The sequence below is a fragment of the Prionailurus viverrinus genome, chromosome C2 (assembly GCF_022837055.1).
Source record: "Prionailurus viverrinus isolate Anna chromosome C2, UM_Priviv_1.0, whole genome shotgun sequence".
Lineage (NCBI taxonomy): Eukaryota > Metazoa > Chordata > Mammalia > Carnivora > Felidae > Prionailurus > Prionailurus viverrinus.
The window spans coordinates 19,133,539-19,148,988 of NC_062569.1; the positions used below are offsets into that span (position 1 = coordinate 19,133,539).

At 37.4% G+C, this 15,450-nt stretch overlaps 1 protein-coding gene across 4 annotated transcripts in view; it reads right to left on the reverse strand.

Annotated features, from left to right (window-relative positions):
• Positions 1-15,450, reverse strand: part of UBE2E2 (ubiquitin conjugating enzyme E2 E2) — a 380,850-nt gene that overhangs the window by 346,084 nt on the left and 19,316 nt on the right. The window lies entirely within an intron of this gene.

Genomic DNA, 15,450 nt, shown 5'->3' on the forward strand with positions numbered 1-15,450 from the left:
AACTCTTTATATTTGCACTATGCTTTAGTATTCTAGGAGCTTTCATATACATTATCATATTTGATCCTTTTATCATTCTATGAGGTAGGTGGAGTAAACTCAGTAAAGATAAGGGACTTGTTCAATTACTCAGCGGCAGATCTTGGCTTAAGATTCAGAGGTTCTGCTCCAACGAAAAGGTGCACAGCAGGTTTTGGTGAATAAGGAAGACTGCTAGGTGAATTATCTACTACTTACAATATACTTCTTTTGTATACCATCTGCTATTTTTCTCTATTTCCAGTGAGTCAGCCTTATTCCAACAATTAAGATTTTTAAGCTCCTAGTCAAGAAGCCATACCTTACACTTAGTCTATGTCTCCACAGCATGAAGCACCCATAGATGAATTGATTAAAATACCAAATTATCCATGAACACTAAATATATTCATGGCTATTGATCTGTACCATCAGAAAAGACAAACTAAACTAGAAAACAACCCCACCAAAATTTTAATCTTAAAAAATAATCCCCCCACCAGGAACTTGTATGAGAGCTTACAACCAAACTTAAGCTCATGTTATGAGGAAATAATAAATGCACCGTACAGGAAATTTTTTAGCTTAAGCAAGAGCTCATACCTTTCAAAACCAATTACTCTTCCAAACTACTGATGGTAGTAGCATGCTCTGTGGAAGACAGAAGACCTAAGACAATTTACATACCTGTGAGAACGAAGCAAAGTACCCATACTATGTGCATTTGATATAAAAAAAAAAACACTAGAGATTACATTTTAAGAAAAAAAAAGATCTTTTAACGGACAATAAGTGCAATCTCAATTAATGAGTTTTCCAAACATGAAACACTGGGTTAATTTAGAGATAAAATAGTCAATGCAACCTCATAATGAATTTTCTACATTTCCTTTTATTGACACTAGCCTTCCTTTTATTGACATTAGCCCACTGGCTGATAAGACTTCTACATACTCGTGAAAATGGAAAACCTTTATAAAGAGATATTGACAACTGGGGCACCTGGCTGACTCAGTGTGTTAAACATCTGACTCTTAATTTCGGCTGTGGTCACAGTTTGTGAGTTTGAGCCCGGCACCAGGCTCTGCTCTGACAGTGCAGTCTGCTGGAGATTCTGTTTCTCTCTCTGCCCCTCCCTCGGTCTCGGTCTCAGTCTCAGTCTCTCTCTCTCTCTCAAAAATAAATATTTTTTAAAAAAGATACTGATAACCAGGCAATCTAGGGTCACACACAAGATATTTACATGTATGCTTAGCTGTTTAAAGAAAAATAAAAACATTCACAAGTTCTCTGCCTTAGTAACTGCATAAAAACATTTGAATGTCTATTATATGCAATATACCATATTGCGAAGATAATGAATTCAGTATGCCATATACCTTCACCATCCTCAAAACATATGAAGAAGGTAAATGCATGCAACCCTTATAAATAAGAGTAACTGCATCAACAACTAAGAATTATTGGAGGTGCTACTTTTAGTGTTTTACATATGCTAACTCACAATCTTCACATAAACCTATGTGATTTTACAGATGAAGAAAGCAAGGCACAGAGAAGTTATATTTAACTAGACTAAAAGGTGTGTGGGTATGGGTGTGTGGGTGTGTATCCTGAATACAACAACACATTAAAAAGTTTATACACCATGACCAAGTGGAATTTAACCTTGAGATGCAACGACTGTTCAAAATACTCAAATCAATAAATGTGATACACTATACCTTAACAGAATGAGAGATAAAAATCATACACACACACACACACACACGCCCCTAGGCAGTCTCTCCAGAAGAAACCACTGTGCAATACTGATTCTCTAAGTCAAAGTAACAGCTACTGTGGGTACACTGAGAGCAGACAAAATTATAGAACAGAGGTAATATTTGAGGTAGACCTTGAAGTCCAAATGAAAGAAATAGAGAAAAGGCTATGCTCAAGCACATGGGTAAGGAAAGGTTTTCTAAGTTTGCCACTTCTGTTTGGCCTCTGCACACACAGAACACAGGCAGGACTGGTGACAAGCAGTCCATATATCCACAGGAAATGTCTGAGAGCACACGTAAGTCACCCCTGGCTCTAACAGCAGCCTTTGCTGTTCTCCAGGTATAATACTCCTGACAGTTCTTTCTCAGAGGCAAAAATGAAGAAGAGTATATGCTGATCACACTTAATTTTGTGTTCCATGAGATAGGAGCTAGACACACATAAACTGACATGCTGTCAGCAATGAATTCTCTAATGAGAAATACACTACATGAAGAGAAAGACAATAAATAATGACATGCCCAACTGGCTGTGTTCAGTCCATAATCCTAGTCCAGCTGTGAGTTCTCAAAAGCGTTCCTAATTAAGTTAGCCCCTGATCCTGAATGGACAACATTCAGATGGACAGAACCCTGCTTCCCAAGGGAGAAAACCATCCCTCTTGAGCCCAATTATGGAGTATGGCTAAATAGGTAATATGAATAATCTTAGAAAATTACAAAAGAATTACAGTTTACCCTTGAACAAAACAGATTTGAACTGCACAGTTCCTCTTATATCATTATTTTTTAAAATATAAATACAGTTTATTATCTTAAAAGACATTTTCTTTTCTCTAGCCTACTTTACTGTAAGAATGCACAGTGTAATACATGTAACACACAAAACATGTGTTAATCAACTGTTTATATTACCAAGAAGACTTCCAGTCAACAGTAGGCTATTAGTAGTTAAGTTTTGGGAGAGTCCAAAGTTACATGCAGATTTTCAACTGGGGGGTAAGGAGGAGTTGGTGACCCTAACCCCTCCAATGTTCAAGGGTCAACTGTACTCTAGAAATTTCAATGCAACTTGGTAATATTTATTCACTTATTACTGTCCTGTTGAGGACAGTAAGTAATTACAACCTTATTTAACTTTTTTACTCACTTGAAAACTTCACTCATGATCAAGTTCAGACCTACTCGCTAAGAACGAAGTACTCTCCTTCTCTCCTAGTTTTCCTCCTACTCCCTGGATGATGGACTTTTGTTCTCCTTTACTGGTTCCTTCTTCTTCACTCGTCTCTAAATACTATGGTTTCAGAATGCTCACTCTTGGGTCCTCTTCTTTTTTTTTACCCTTTCTTCACATAAATTCATCAATTCCTGTGGACTTGTTTTTATAATGACAACTTTGAATTGATAGTTCCAGTTTTCCAATGAATTCATGTTCAACTGCCTGTCTGGCACCTTCATTTGGATGTCTCACATTTTTACAATTAACATATCCAAAACACAACTTTTTTTTTGGTAAAAATGACCTTGGTATATTTGTAACTCTCTAGTTTGTACACATATATTATCTTTGTTACATTGAAGATTAAAAAATTACTTTAAATTTCCAGACTAAAATTCTCTCTTCCATAAATCAGCAACTCAGCTATTTCACTTTATTTTTTCTCCATGCCCATGCAAACAGCTCAGGAGAATATTATAAATATTAATTTATGGTTTGATCAATCTTGACTGACACTTGGCTAAAACCAACTCTAAATCTTTTGTTCAGATTACTTCTTTTTTTCCTCTTTTTCTCATATTCTGTGAAGCTTTTTTTTATTTCAATCAGGAAGTAATCAAAGCTAAGGCCCTAAGGCCATCTAGAGTGGGGATAGAGGTGGAGCAAGGGGAGAATCCAACATGGCACCTGGAGAGTGGGGCTGGGCATTGTCTTGGCAGCACTGAGAGCAGAACCAAGAAGAAGGAGGCTTGCTGAGTACAGGGCAGAGGGCACTGCCTGGCAGGCTAACTCTGTGCACCAACCCCTACAAAGCAGGCAGAGACCCTGAGAACTACTTATGTGGCCACCCTGCCCTAGAAGAAGCCGACACTTAGCCTGGATTCCCTGTGAGCAAATCCAAATCTTCACAGTGCTGTCCACAGTCCTTAAGAAAAGCCAGCCCTGGGCACTGCCTTCACAGTCACATTGCCCTGGTGACACAGCATACAGATCATGCTGTTCCTACTTCAGACTCGTGAACCACTTCCAACCATGAATCTTCCACATCTCAGAAGAGGCACCACCATTTCCTAAAGACTCAAACCCAATGATTTCTCCCTTTCCTCTAACATTCCACCCAATTCTGCCATCTATCAGCAAGTCCTGTAAATTTTCCTTCAAAAAATATACCTCAAATTTCCCTCTTTCCATCCTTACTGTTACTACCCTAAACCAGAATATCATCCTCTCTTACCTAGATGATTTCTAGTCCAGCAGCCAGAACAATCTTCATAAAAGCCAAACTCTACTGGATTTGGCCCCAGTCTCACTTTTCTTATCTTGTGCCACAGCATTCCCCTGCCCACTCCCCACTCCCCTTCAATCCAGCCACACCATACCTCTTCCAGCTCCCTGAACACCAGAGCACGTATCCACACATGCAGCTTGGTACACACACCATGGGTCCTGCACACCTTATGCAGCTAGCACCTTTTCTTCATTTAGTTCTCAGTTTAGATGTCATCTCCTTAGAAGAGGCTTCCAAACCTGAGATAAAAGTAGAACCCCACTCTAAAACTCATCCCTTGTTTGTTTTCTTCAGAGCAATTACTATGTCTGTGTGTCCATTTGTTAACCCCTTTCTGCAGTTTGGGGTTTTTTTAAATACAAGTCCCAGTCTGTCCTCACAATTGAGGTGTAAACTCCACAAAGAATGGAGATCCCTTGTTTGTTTATAACCGCAACCCCAGTATCCAGCACAATGCTGATCACATAAAAGACCCTTAGAAAACATTGTTTAATGTTAAATGACTATTAACTTCAAAATACACTCCACTCAGCTTATTATTCATTTAACCTAGTAATAGTTATTTTCTAAACACAACAGCACCTTACACATTCTTATTCAAGAATGTACTTTTATTTTGCTGTTTCCCAGGCCCCAGTACCATCTTGAGCCTGTTCACAGGCTTTCCTATTAACCTCTGACCAGGTGCTTTGTCAAACATGAAGGTTATTCCTATCCCTGTGACAAATTCTTACCTCTTAACAATGTGGCAAAAATACATTTCTGCTCTATTCTACCCAAATTCTAAAAAGCACTTAGAGATGTTTATCCTAAACCCATAGGGATCAGTATTGTCAACAGACCCCTTCCTTCTCAAGCCTCCAGAAGACTATGGGGTGTCAATCCCAATAGTCCTTGACTATGTCTAACTTATAAGGTCCATGTTGTAAACACACAAATAAACAACTTAAGCCTGACTAATCTCTTACCTAGAAAGTGTGCTCACCCAAATATAGTCTGTATTTTGCAGATCAGTCAAAACTCCCAGGTGGATCTCCAGCTGATGGGCCTGATCATGGATGGAGCTAAAGGCCACAGGGTACTTTTACATGTATGTGTCCAGTTGAATGTACGTGTGTCCAACTGAACATCCATGTCTGACTACCTCCTACATAGAAGACTGCTCCACCAAAATTTGCCATCTCTGAAATCTACAGTCAGGAGTTCCCAACTGGTGATTACAAAGCTACACTCAATTTGGTCATGCCCCACTCAAACCCCTAACTTTTTTTTTTTTAAGTTGCCAGTATTAACTTGTTATTTTTATTATAATATTTCCCAAATGAATATAAACACAAAACCAACAATACATTTCTGGTGTTTATAGCTCATAGATAAAAACATGAAAGTAAATACAAACACAGTAACGTATCTAAAAATATTTAAATTAATAATACCAGTTTAATATTTTGGACAATATTATTTTCCTGAAACTAAATAATAAGTTTCTTTTATATACTAATATCATTATGAATTCATATGAGAATGAATGTTCACCAAAATGTACACCATGAAAATTCTGAAAACATTTTTTTTCAATTTTTAATTTTAATTCCAGTATAGTTAACATACAGTGTTATATTAGTTTCAGGTGTACAATATATTGATTCAACAATTCCATACATTATTACTCAGTGCTCATCATAAGTGTAATCTTAATTCCTCCCACCCATTTCTCCTCTGATATGCTTTATTTTAAAGGGGTACCTTCAGTTAAAGTTACTATTTTTTTCAACAAGAATATTTTTTACTTGAAGCGTACTTCAGAATACATGGCTCTAAAAGATATCCAAAAAACATTCCATCCAAGAAAAATAGAATACACATTGTCTTCAAATACACACAAGAAGAATCCCCTGGTTAAATCACATAAAAAGAGGGTGCCTGGCTGGCTCAGTCAGTAGAGCATGCAACTCTTGATCTCGGGGTCATGAGTTCAAGCCCCATGATGGGTGTAGCACTTACTTAGACACTCAAACTTCTAACTTCTTAAAACGATGGCACCAGGGGAATGAAAGATTATTTCAAGTGCAGACAGAGAATGATGACATCAGAAACCACGTACAACTCCATTTCTCTGTAAAAAGATTCTGTCACCAACCAACCCATTAACCCACACCTCTGGTGAGCTCAAAAACTGGAAGAACTGTATAACAGCTTTTCCCTGCTTACAAGATCGACAATCTGGCCTGAACATAATTCAAAGAAGGAGAATAAACCAATTATAGCTAACTACATATGATAATTTTGATAAATACTTATTATGTGTTTTATAACACCTATATTTACATATCTGAGGAGGTTACCCTGAATTTAGTACTTAAAACATTTTGTCCATTGGATTATATATTCAGAAAACTATGTGATTCATATTCCATGGTTTTTAAATACTACGTATTTCCACATCACAATAGTGACTTACTGATTTCCCATTAATGCAGATTAAGAACAGAATAAGTCTGCTACAGAAATATTAGAGGCTATTTCTAATGCTGTCTTTGGGGTCCACTTTACCATTGAGGGAAAGCTACCTTACAATGAGGTTCTTTTGCTACTGCAATAACTAAAGCCACCTGGAGACATAGTTCAAGCCACTTGGATAGTGCCAAAAGTGCCTTAGGCCCAGTCAAATTCAGAACAAAGTGCACAAGCATTCATTTTCAGCGTATTAAAAAATCATCCCGGGGCACGTAGGTGGCTCAGTATGTTGAGGGTCCAATGCTAAATTTCAGCTCAGGTCATGATCGCAGGGTCATGGAACTGAGCCCTGCATCAGACTCCACGCTAGGGGCATGGAACCTGATTAGATCCTCTCTCCCTCCCCCTCTCTCCCTTGCATTGTCTCAAAAAGAAAAAAGAAAGAAAGAAATCATCCAAGGCAAAATATCTACTACATGAACTCTAAAAATTTCTAAAGAAGGGGTGCCTGGGTAGCTCAGTCAGTTAAGTGGCAGACTCTTGATTTTGGCTCAGATCATGGTCTCACAGTTCCTGAGTTTGAGCCCCCATTGGGCTCTGTGCTGACAGTGTGGAGCCTACTTGGTTCTCTATCTCTCCCTCTTTCACATTCTCTCTCAAAATAAATAACTAAACTTTAAGAAAAACTTTTTTGGGGCGCCTGGGTGGCTTGGTCGGTTAAGCGTCCGACTTTGGCTCAGGTCACGATCTCACGGCCCGTGAGTTCGAGCCCCGTGTCGGGCTCTGTGCTGACCGCTCAGAGCCTGCAGCCTGTTTCAGATTCAGTGTCTCCCTCTGTCTCTGCCCCTCCCCTGTTCATGCTCTGTCTCTCTCTGTCTCAAAAATAAATAAACGTTGAAAAAAAAATTAAAAAAAAACAAACTTTTTTTCTAATTGCTAAAGGGTCTAACAACAATGTAACAGGACAGTAAAGATAATTACTTTGTCTCCTTTAAAACCTGTCTGTCCCTTTCCTTCACCTCAAATCCTAATTACTGACCAAGTAGAATCATAACACTGTTTCATATCATTTATAAGCCACGCTGTTGCTAGATATTTACTGAAGTGATGCACAAGTGCTTGGTTAAGAAGGTAAATTTTCTATCTCAGTGGAGAAGATGTTAACTTTGAAAGAACAGAGACTACTCCTATTCCATCTTGTCCTACCCTACTCAAGGCGCAAGTCCCTATAGTTCTACTTTTCCAGATTCTAGACCATCTTTATCCTGGCCTGGCAGGCTCAGGTTAGTACCACCCCCCCCTCCTGCAGAACCCCTTACTCACTACCTTGCCACCTGAAATCCAAAGACGGCACACGCGGGGCTTCATTTGCCTGCTACCTTGGGCCTAACACCAAAATGTCAATTGCTGGAAACCATATGTTTTTGTACTCTGCAGAAACTTTGCCCTAGCTTCAGACAAGGATTTTCCCCCAGCATGTGCGGTGGAATCTGTCACCTTCCTTCAGTTCACCATTTTTGTATTCAGGTTTCAAATCATTCTACTCTAATGCGTGAGGCCACAGAATTTTGCCCTAGTCTACAAACAGGCTTGAGAGTGCCAGACCATATACTTCCCAATTTCAATATGCTATGAGTCTATCTAAAAACAAGGATTTGTAATACTGCTTTCATTTTGTTAAAAAGTTAAAAATAAATATTTACCCAGCACTTCATAATATTCATAAGGGTCCTTTACTTGAGAGCACTATGTGTGATGATCTAAACAAAACAAAACAAAACAAAACAGTATTTAAAAGTCCCTGACATTTAGAATATAATGGTGGCTGGTGGGAAGAGAGAAGGGAGGCAAATACTTGGGTGGTATGATAACATAACTACAAGCATAATTTGTAAAAATGTCTAAATTTACCTAAAACTGAAATTAAGCATAAATTTAAGCTTGTGCAGTTCTTGGGTGCCTTGCTTTTTTCATTTTTTAAAATGTCTACTTATTTATTTTGAGAGAGAGCAAGACAGAGCACACGTGACAGGGGAGGGGCAGAGAGAGAGGGAGACAGGGAATCCCAAGCAGGCTCCACGCTGTCAGCACAGAGCCAGACGTGGGGCTCCACCTCACAAACCATGAGATCACCACCTGAGCCAAAAATCAAGAGTCAGACGCTTAACCAATTGAGCTACCCAGGTGCCCCCAAAAGTTCTTGTTTTTCTAGATCTGCACTGCGTAATACAGTAGGTACTAATCACATATGGCTATCTAAATTTAAATTAAGTAAAATCAGGAGTTCATTTACTGAGATTAGCCACCTTTCAAGTACTAAATAGCCATATATGGCTACAGAACAGTTTAAGTCATAGCAAAAAGTTCTACTGGGGCAGTGCTGTTCTGGACAGATTCATTTGTACCTATTTTGCAAATGGAAGATCTGCATAGGAAAGTCTCAAAACACTTGGCCTCTAAAGTCAGAAACACCAAAGATGAAATCCTAGTTCTGTGACTTACTTGTTATGTGACCTTGAGCAAGTTACTTAATCTCTCTAAGCTTACCTTCCCATCTATAAAACACTGTCTAAAACTAGCATCTACTTCAAGGTTAGTCATGAAGATGAAAAGAGATAATGCTGGTAAACACTCCCCACATGGCCTCAAACACTAGGAAGCATTCAAGAGTTGTCAGCTCCCTAGTAAGATTAATTGTATTTATTCATACATAGGCACACTGAACATCAACTAAATGCTAGGGTTTGAAACACAGAGATTAAAGAGAGCATTCTCTTTGGTTGTAACATGAAGCATCAGGAGAACTAACAACAGTGGGTGTAGAAGGGGCGCGTGCTAGATTCTAGGTGGAAGGAACAAGAGGTGGCAAGGTAGAAACCTTAGCCCTGGTATGAGGACTATGCCTCTCCTTTTGGTCATTTCACATTATTACTAGGCTTTATCTTCCACATAGGTCAGAGGAGAATGAGTCTCTACACTCCATGTACTGGAATAGAAAATGAACTTGAGCTTACAGCTTTGCCTAATTCTATTATACATTTTGGCACAAGGTGCTGCTTCTACACAAATGCGGATTTAGATATACTTTTAAAGGCATCCCAGGTAAGTCTCTAAAGTATGCAGACATTCTAATAAAAAATTTTAAATAAACATTTACAAAAAACAGTGAAAAAAATCACACTTGGACAACATAAATTTACAAATGAAAATTTCCATTGCTCTCAATATATACCAACAAAACTGTTTTACTTACTATTTGTAATAACACTTAATTGATAAAAGATATTTAAGTCAATGAATGTAATAATCACTGTAAAGAAATGCTTTGGATATGCTAAAAAATACAGTTTTCAGGGGCGCCTGGGTGGTTGGTTAATCGTCCAACTCTTGATTTTGGCTCAGGTCATGATCTCACAGGTCGTGAGTTCAAGCTCCACACAGAGCCAGCTTGGGATTCTCTGCCTCTGTCTCTCTCTCTGCCCCTCCCCTGCTTGTGTGTGCTCTCTCTTTCTTGCTCTCAAAATAAATAAATAAACATTTAAAAAGAAAGAATACAGTTTTCAAGACATCTTAAAAGATAAAACATTATGGAAAGAGCCTAAATGTCCATAACTGATGAATGGATAAAGAAGTTGTGGTTTATATATACAATGAAATACTACTTGGCAATGAGAAAGAATGAACTATGGCCTTTTGTAGCAACGTGGATGGAACTGGAGAGTGTGATGCTAAGTGAAATAAGTCATACAGAGAAAGACAGATACCATATGTTTTCACTCTTATGTGGATGCTGAGAAACTTAACAGAAGACCATGGGGGAGGGGAAGGGGCAAAAAAAAAAGTTACAGAGAGGGAAGGAGGCAAACCATGAGACTCTTAAAAACAGAATAAACTGAGGGTTGATGGGGGAGTGGGAGGGAGGGGAAAGTGGGTGATGGGCATTGAGGAGGGCACCTGTTGGGTGTTGTATGGAAACCAATTTGACAATAAATTTCATATTTAAAAAAGATAAAACAGCAATGCAAATTAAAATAATCACATGTTAGAAAGTAATATGACACTTTCTATCTAAAGTGCTTAGGTAATAAATCTGAAATAATAACCAGCTTAAAACTGGGCAAAATAAGTGATAAAATGTTCTGTTACTATTACAAAATACAATCCCAGTGTGATTATTTAACACATTTTTTCAGACACATTCTTGTACTGCTCTTAGAACTGCAAAGAGGGGCGCCTGGGTGGCACAGTTGGTTAAGCGTCCGACTTCAGCCAGGTCACGATCTCGCGGTCCGTGAGTTCGAGCCCCGCGTCGGGCTCTGGGCTGATGGCTCAGAGCCTGGAGCCTGTTTCCGATAATGTGTCTCCCTCTCTCTCTGCCCCTCCCCCGTTCATGCTCTGTCCCTCTCTGTCCCAAAAATAAATTTAAAAAAAAGTTGAAAAAACAAAAACAAAAAAAAAAAAAAGAACTGCAAAGAATTAAAAAAAAATACCAAAGACTCCAAGTATTGGGCACTAAGTTCACTTACTCATTCAATATTTTTCTTTATTATGAAATAAACATTAAAAAATTTTTAAAGGCAGATATTTTAAAAATTAACATTTTGAAATAAGAAAGTAAAAAAATTTTTGGTGATTTTATGGAAATGTCTATGTCTTCCCCAAGCACAGTTCTGAAGTAAAGGTACATGATAGCAAACAATTACACCTGAAGTTTCCTAACTGAAGTAACAGCCCCTTAAGGCTCTATGTTGGCTGTGCCCCAGGTAAAAAGTCAGCCTTAAGACAGAAAGACAAAAAAGAAACCATATATATACTTTTAGCAGTAAGGAAGGAGTACACCTTCAAAATTATAAAAGGCGGCACAGAAATGAAAACATAAACAAGGTTGAAACTCTCAATGCCAATGGAACAGAAGACCGTGCTTTATCCTTCTGTCATGTTGTACACGTACTCCAACTCGACAGCTATCCAACCATAGGTGCTATTCCAAACAATTCTTTAGCTGTTCTAACCATTTAATGCATCTCAAATATTAAAGACTTTTGTCTTTGTAAAGTCTATGCAAAGCCACTGAACACTGCAGCAATGGAGTCAAGAACTCACAGTGAGTGAATAAAAAATATTCCTCAATTATCTGTACCAAAGAAAGGAGAGAGAGATATGAATAATTCAGTATCCTATATAACACAGGCCCTCAATGTATATTTAAATTTTGTCATGTTAATGACTCCTCAAAAAGGCATTTCAGCCTTCTGCTAACCAATACACATTTACATCACTTTTCGTTATTCGTAGTGTTTATTTATTAATAATCAGCCTCACTCCAAAAAGACTGTGATGTGGCTTAAAAATTTTATGTAGTATAAAAGTACAAAATGAAGATATGGAGCTTCAAAAATAGTTAGAGGGAAAGAGTAAGAAAATAAAATATAATCTGAGTTGAGGTTTCTACACAAAAAACAGTTAACTACTCATGTCAAAGAGTAAATAAGGTATTAGTTTCTGGGCAACCAAAGTAAAGAGGAAAGCATTATCAATTTTAAGATTTACAGAAGCCACAAATATTGCCAGTTTCTTCCAACAGTATCATCATTCTTCTAGTCTTGGTTCTCCAAGCATCTGTATGTCTCATCTCTCAATTAGTTACAACCAGATTTTAGGATTAGGAACTAAGCCTGGATAGTGTACGGTATTGTAGCCTACACTTGCCCTAACACAGATCAAACATTAAGCCCTCAATAAATACTAAAATGAATGGTAGCAGCAAGTGACCTAGTATTAGGCTGAGTAACCAAGAAAAACCCATTTGGCATTAAAAGTGTAGACATATGCAAACACTGAGGCAAGAACTGTCAAATGTAAAGCAATTCTTTACTTCAACAAGTGCCAGTAATAATAACACTAACACTAACAACATACCCACAAACACACACACAAGGGAGTGTAGTAGAAAATGACTATACTCAAAAAAATTACTTTTCAAAATGTTCTGGCAAAAAAATGTCTTGTGGAATTCAGAAATATAAATCAAACATAGTACAAATGATATTCTGGAATGCCCTACATGTTGATTTATTTTTCTTTACTGAACCACAAACGGCTAGCCATAAATGTAATTTTAAATGTATTTTTTCTATCTAGTCACACATGTAAAATAATAAAAGATGAAAGAGTAGAAAACTTGGGTTTAAATCCAAATCAACAAGTAACTCTGAGCAAGTTACTCAATCCCAGGAGTCTCACAGAGTAATTGAAAAGATTAAATGAAAACCATATATGAAAATCCTTGAAAAGCTAAAAATGCCTCATAAATATTACCACAATAACCAGAAAAGGGAAACAATTAGTGACAATAATTAGCTTTTGCACTGGTAGCTCTTTCCAGAGTTCACTCCTATATAAAAACTATTCCCAATTTCTATTTCAATGCCTTCCTATTCTGTGATATAGTTTTGAAAAATATTAATCCAGATGTACACATTTTTCTCTACATACTGCCTCACTTACTATGATCTGGAAAATACATTTTCCTCTATTAAATGGCTCTCATGACACAGTGGTTGGATTTCTGTCCAGTCATGGCCTCTCCTATAGTGGGAACGCCTTAAACTAATGAGTGAAGACAATGAAAAGTAAATCAATTAGAAAACCTACAGTTTCTGACCCAAAACTTACTACAAAACTACAGTAATCAAGACTCTGTCAATAAATAGGAAAGAAAGACTATGTGGCATCGGCATAAGGAGAGACACATAGATCAATGGAAAAAAAATTAGAGTTCAGAAATAAGCCTTCACATGTATGATTCATTGATTTTTCAACAAAGATGTGAAAACAGTTCAACAGTCTTTTCAGCAAATGGTGCTGACACAATTGGGGATGCACACACACACAAAATAAATGTGGACCTTTACCTCACACCAGATACAAAATGGATCAGAATCAAAATATTAAAGCTAAAACTAAAAAACCCTGAGAAGAAAAATAAAAGTGTACACTTCTGTAGTACTGGATTAGGCAATGGCAGAAGTGACACCAAACATACAAACAATGAAAAGAAAAAGTAGGTAAATTAGACTACATCAAAATTTAAAACTTTTGTGCCTCAAAGATCACCATCAAGGAAGTAAAAAAACTATCCACAGGAAAAAATATTCGCACATCATATATCTTAAATGGCCCTTGAACCCAAAATAAATAAAAGAACAATTACAACTTAACAATAAGACATGCAACTGAATTTTAAAATGGGCAAAAGATTTGAATAGACACTTCTCCAAAGATATAAAAATAGCCAATAAGCATATGAAAAGAGGATCATCAGCATCATCGTCACTATACCCATCAAGATAATGCAAATCAAAACCACAATGATATACCACTTATACCTAAGATGGTTATTATCAAAAAGATAGACAAGAACAACTGCCAAGGTTGTACAGAAACTACAACTCTCAAACACTGCTGGTAGGAAGTAAAATGGTGCAGCATTTGTAATACAGTCTACCAATTCCCCAAAAGGTTAAATATAGTTACTCTATGACTCAACAATTCTACCTAGGAAGGTATAAACCCAAAAATATCAAAACAAAAGTCTACACAAAATCCTGTACACGAATATTTACAGCAGTATTCCTAAAAGTCAAAAAGTGGAAACAACCCCAACGCATATCAACTGATGAATGGATAAATAAAATGCAGTATAGGGGCACCTGGGTGGCTCAGTCCATTAAGCGTCCAACTTCAGCTCAGGTCATGATCTCACGGTTCATGGGTTCTAGCCCCGCATTGGGCTCTGTGCTGACAGCTCAGAGCCTGGAGTCCGCTTCGTGTTCTGTGTCTCCCTCTCTCTCTGCCCTTACCCCAATCGCTCACTCGCTCTCTCTCTCTCTCAAAAACAAACATTAAAAAAATTTTTTTTAATGAAAACAAAAATAAAAAGTAAACTAAAATGTAGTATATTCACACAATGGAATATTATTCAGAGACAAAAAGATGAAGCACTGATGCACACTACAAGGATGAACCCTGAAAACACTATGCTTCATGAAAGAAGCCAGTCATAAAAGATCATTCTGTCTGATTCCATTAATACAAAATGTCCAGAACAGGCAAATCTATAAGAAACAGAACAGACTGATAACCTAGGGCTTGAGGTTGGAGAGTTGGGAGGAAATGGGGAAGGAGTGACTGCTAAAAGGTTTGGTGTATCCTCTGGGGGTGATCAAAATGTTGTAAAATTGATTGTGATAGTTACACAACTGTGTGAATATAGTAAAAGCCACTGAATTTTACACTTTAAATGACATCTCAATGAAGCCATTAGTTGTTTGTTTGGTTTTTTTTAAGTAAAGCAGAGGCTGTGTCCAATGAGCAGATCATTGAAATATAGCAATAAAAACTGAAAACTCGTAGTATAACTGAACTACATCCACTTTTTTTTAGTATTTCCTCCTTTTACTTGTTCAATTACTAAATCAAAAATCAAAATCCAAATGAATCCTTTTACCATAGTCTCTACTTTCAAAAAGTAGTTAAGGATCTCTATCATTTCCATTCTCATAAAGCAAATACAAACTTGGGCAGTATCAAATAATGACAGAATTTGAATTTAGTTTCTCTACAATACAGAAGAACAAGTTACCCTTTGAGTGAAAAAGTTTTAACTTGGAGACTTTTCTAGTTAGCTCCCAGTTTCCCAC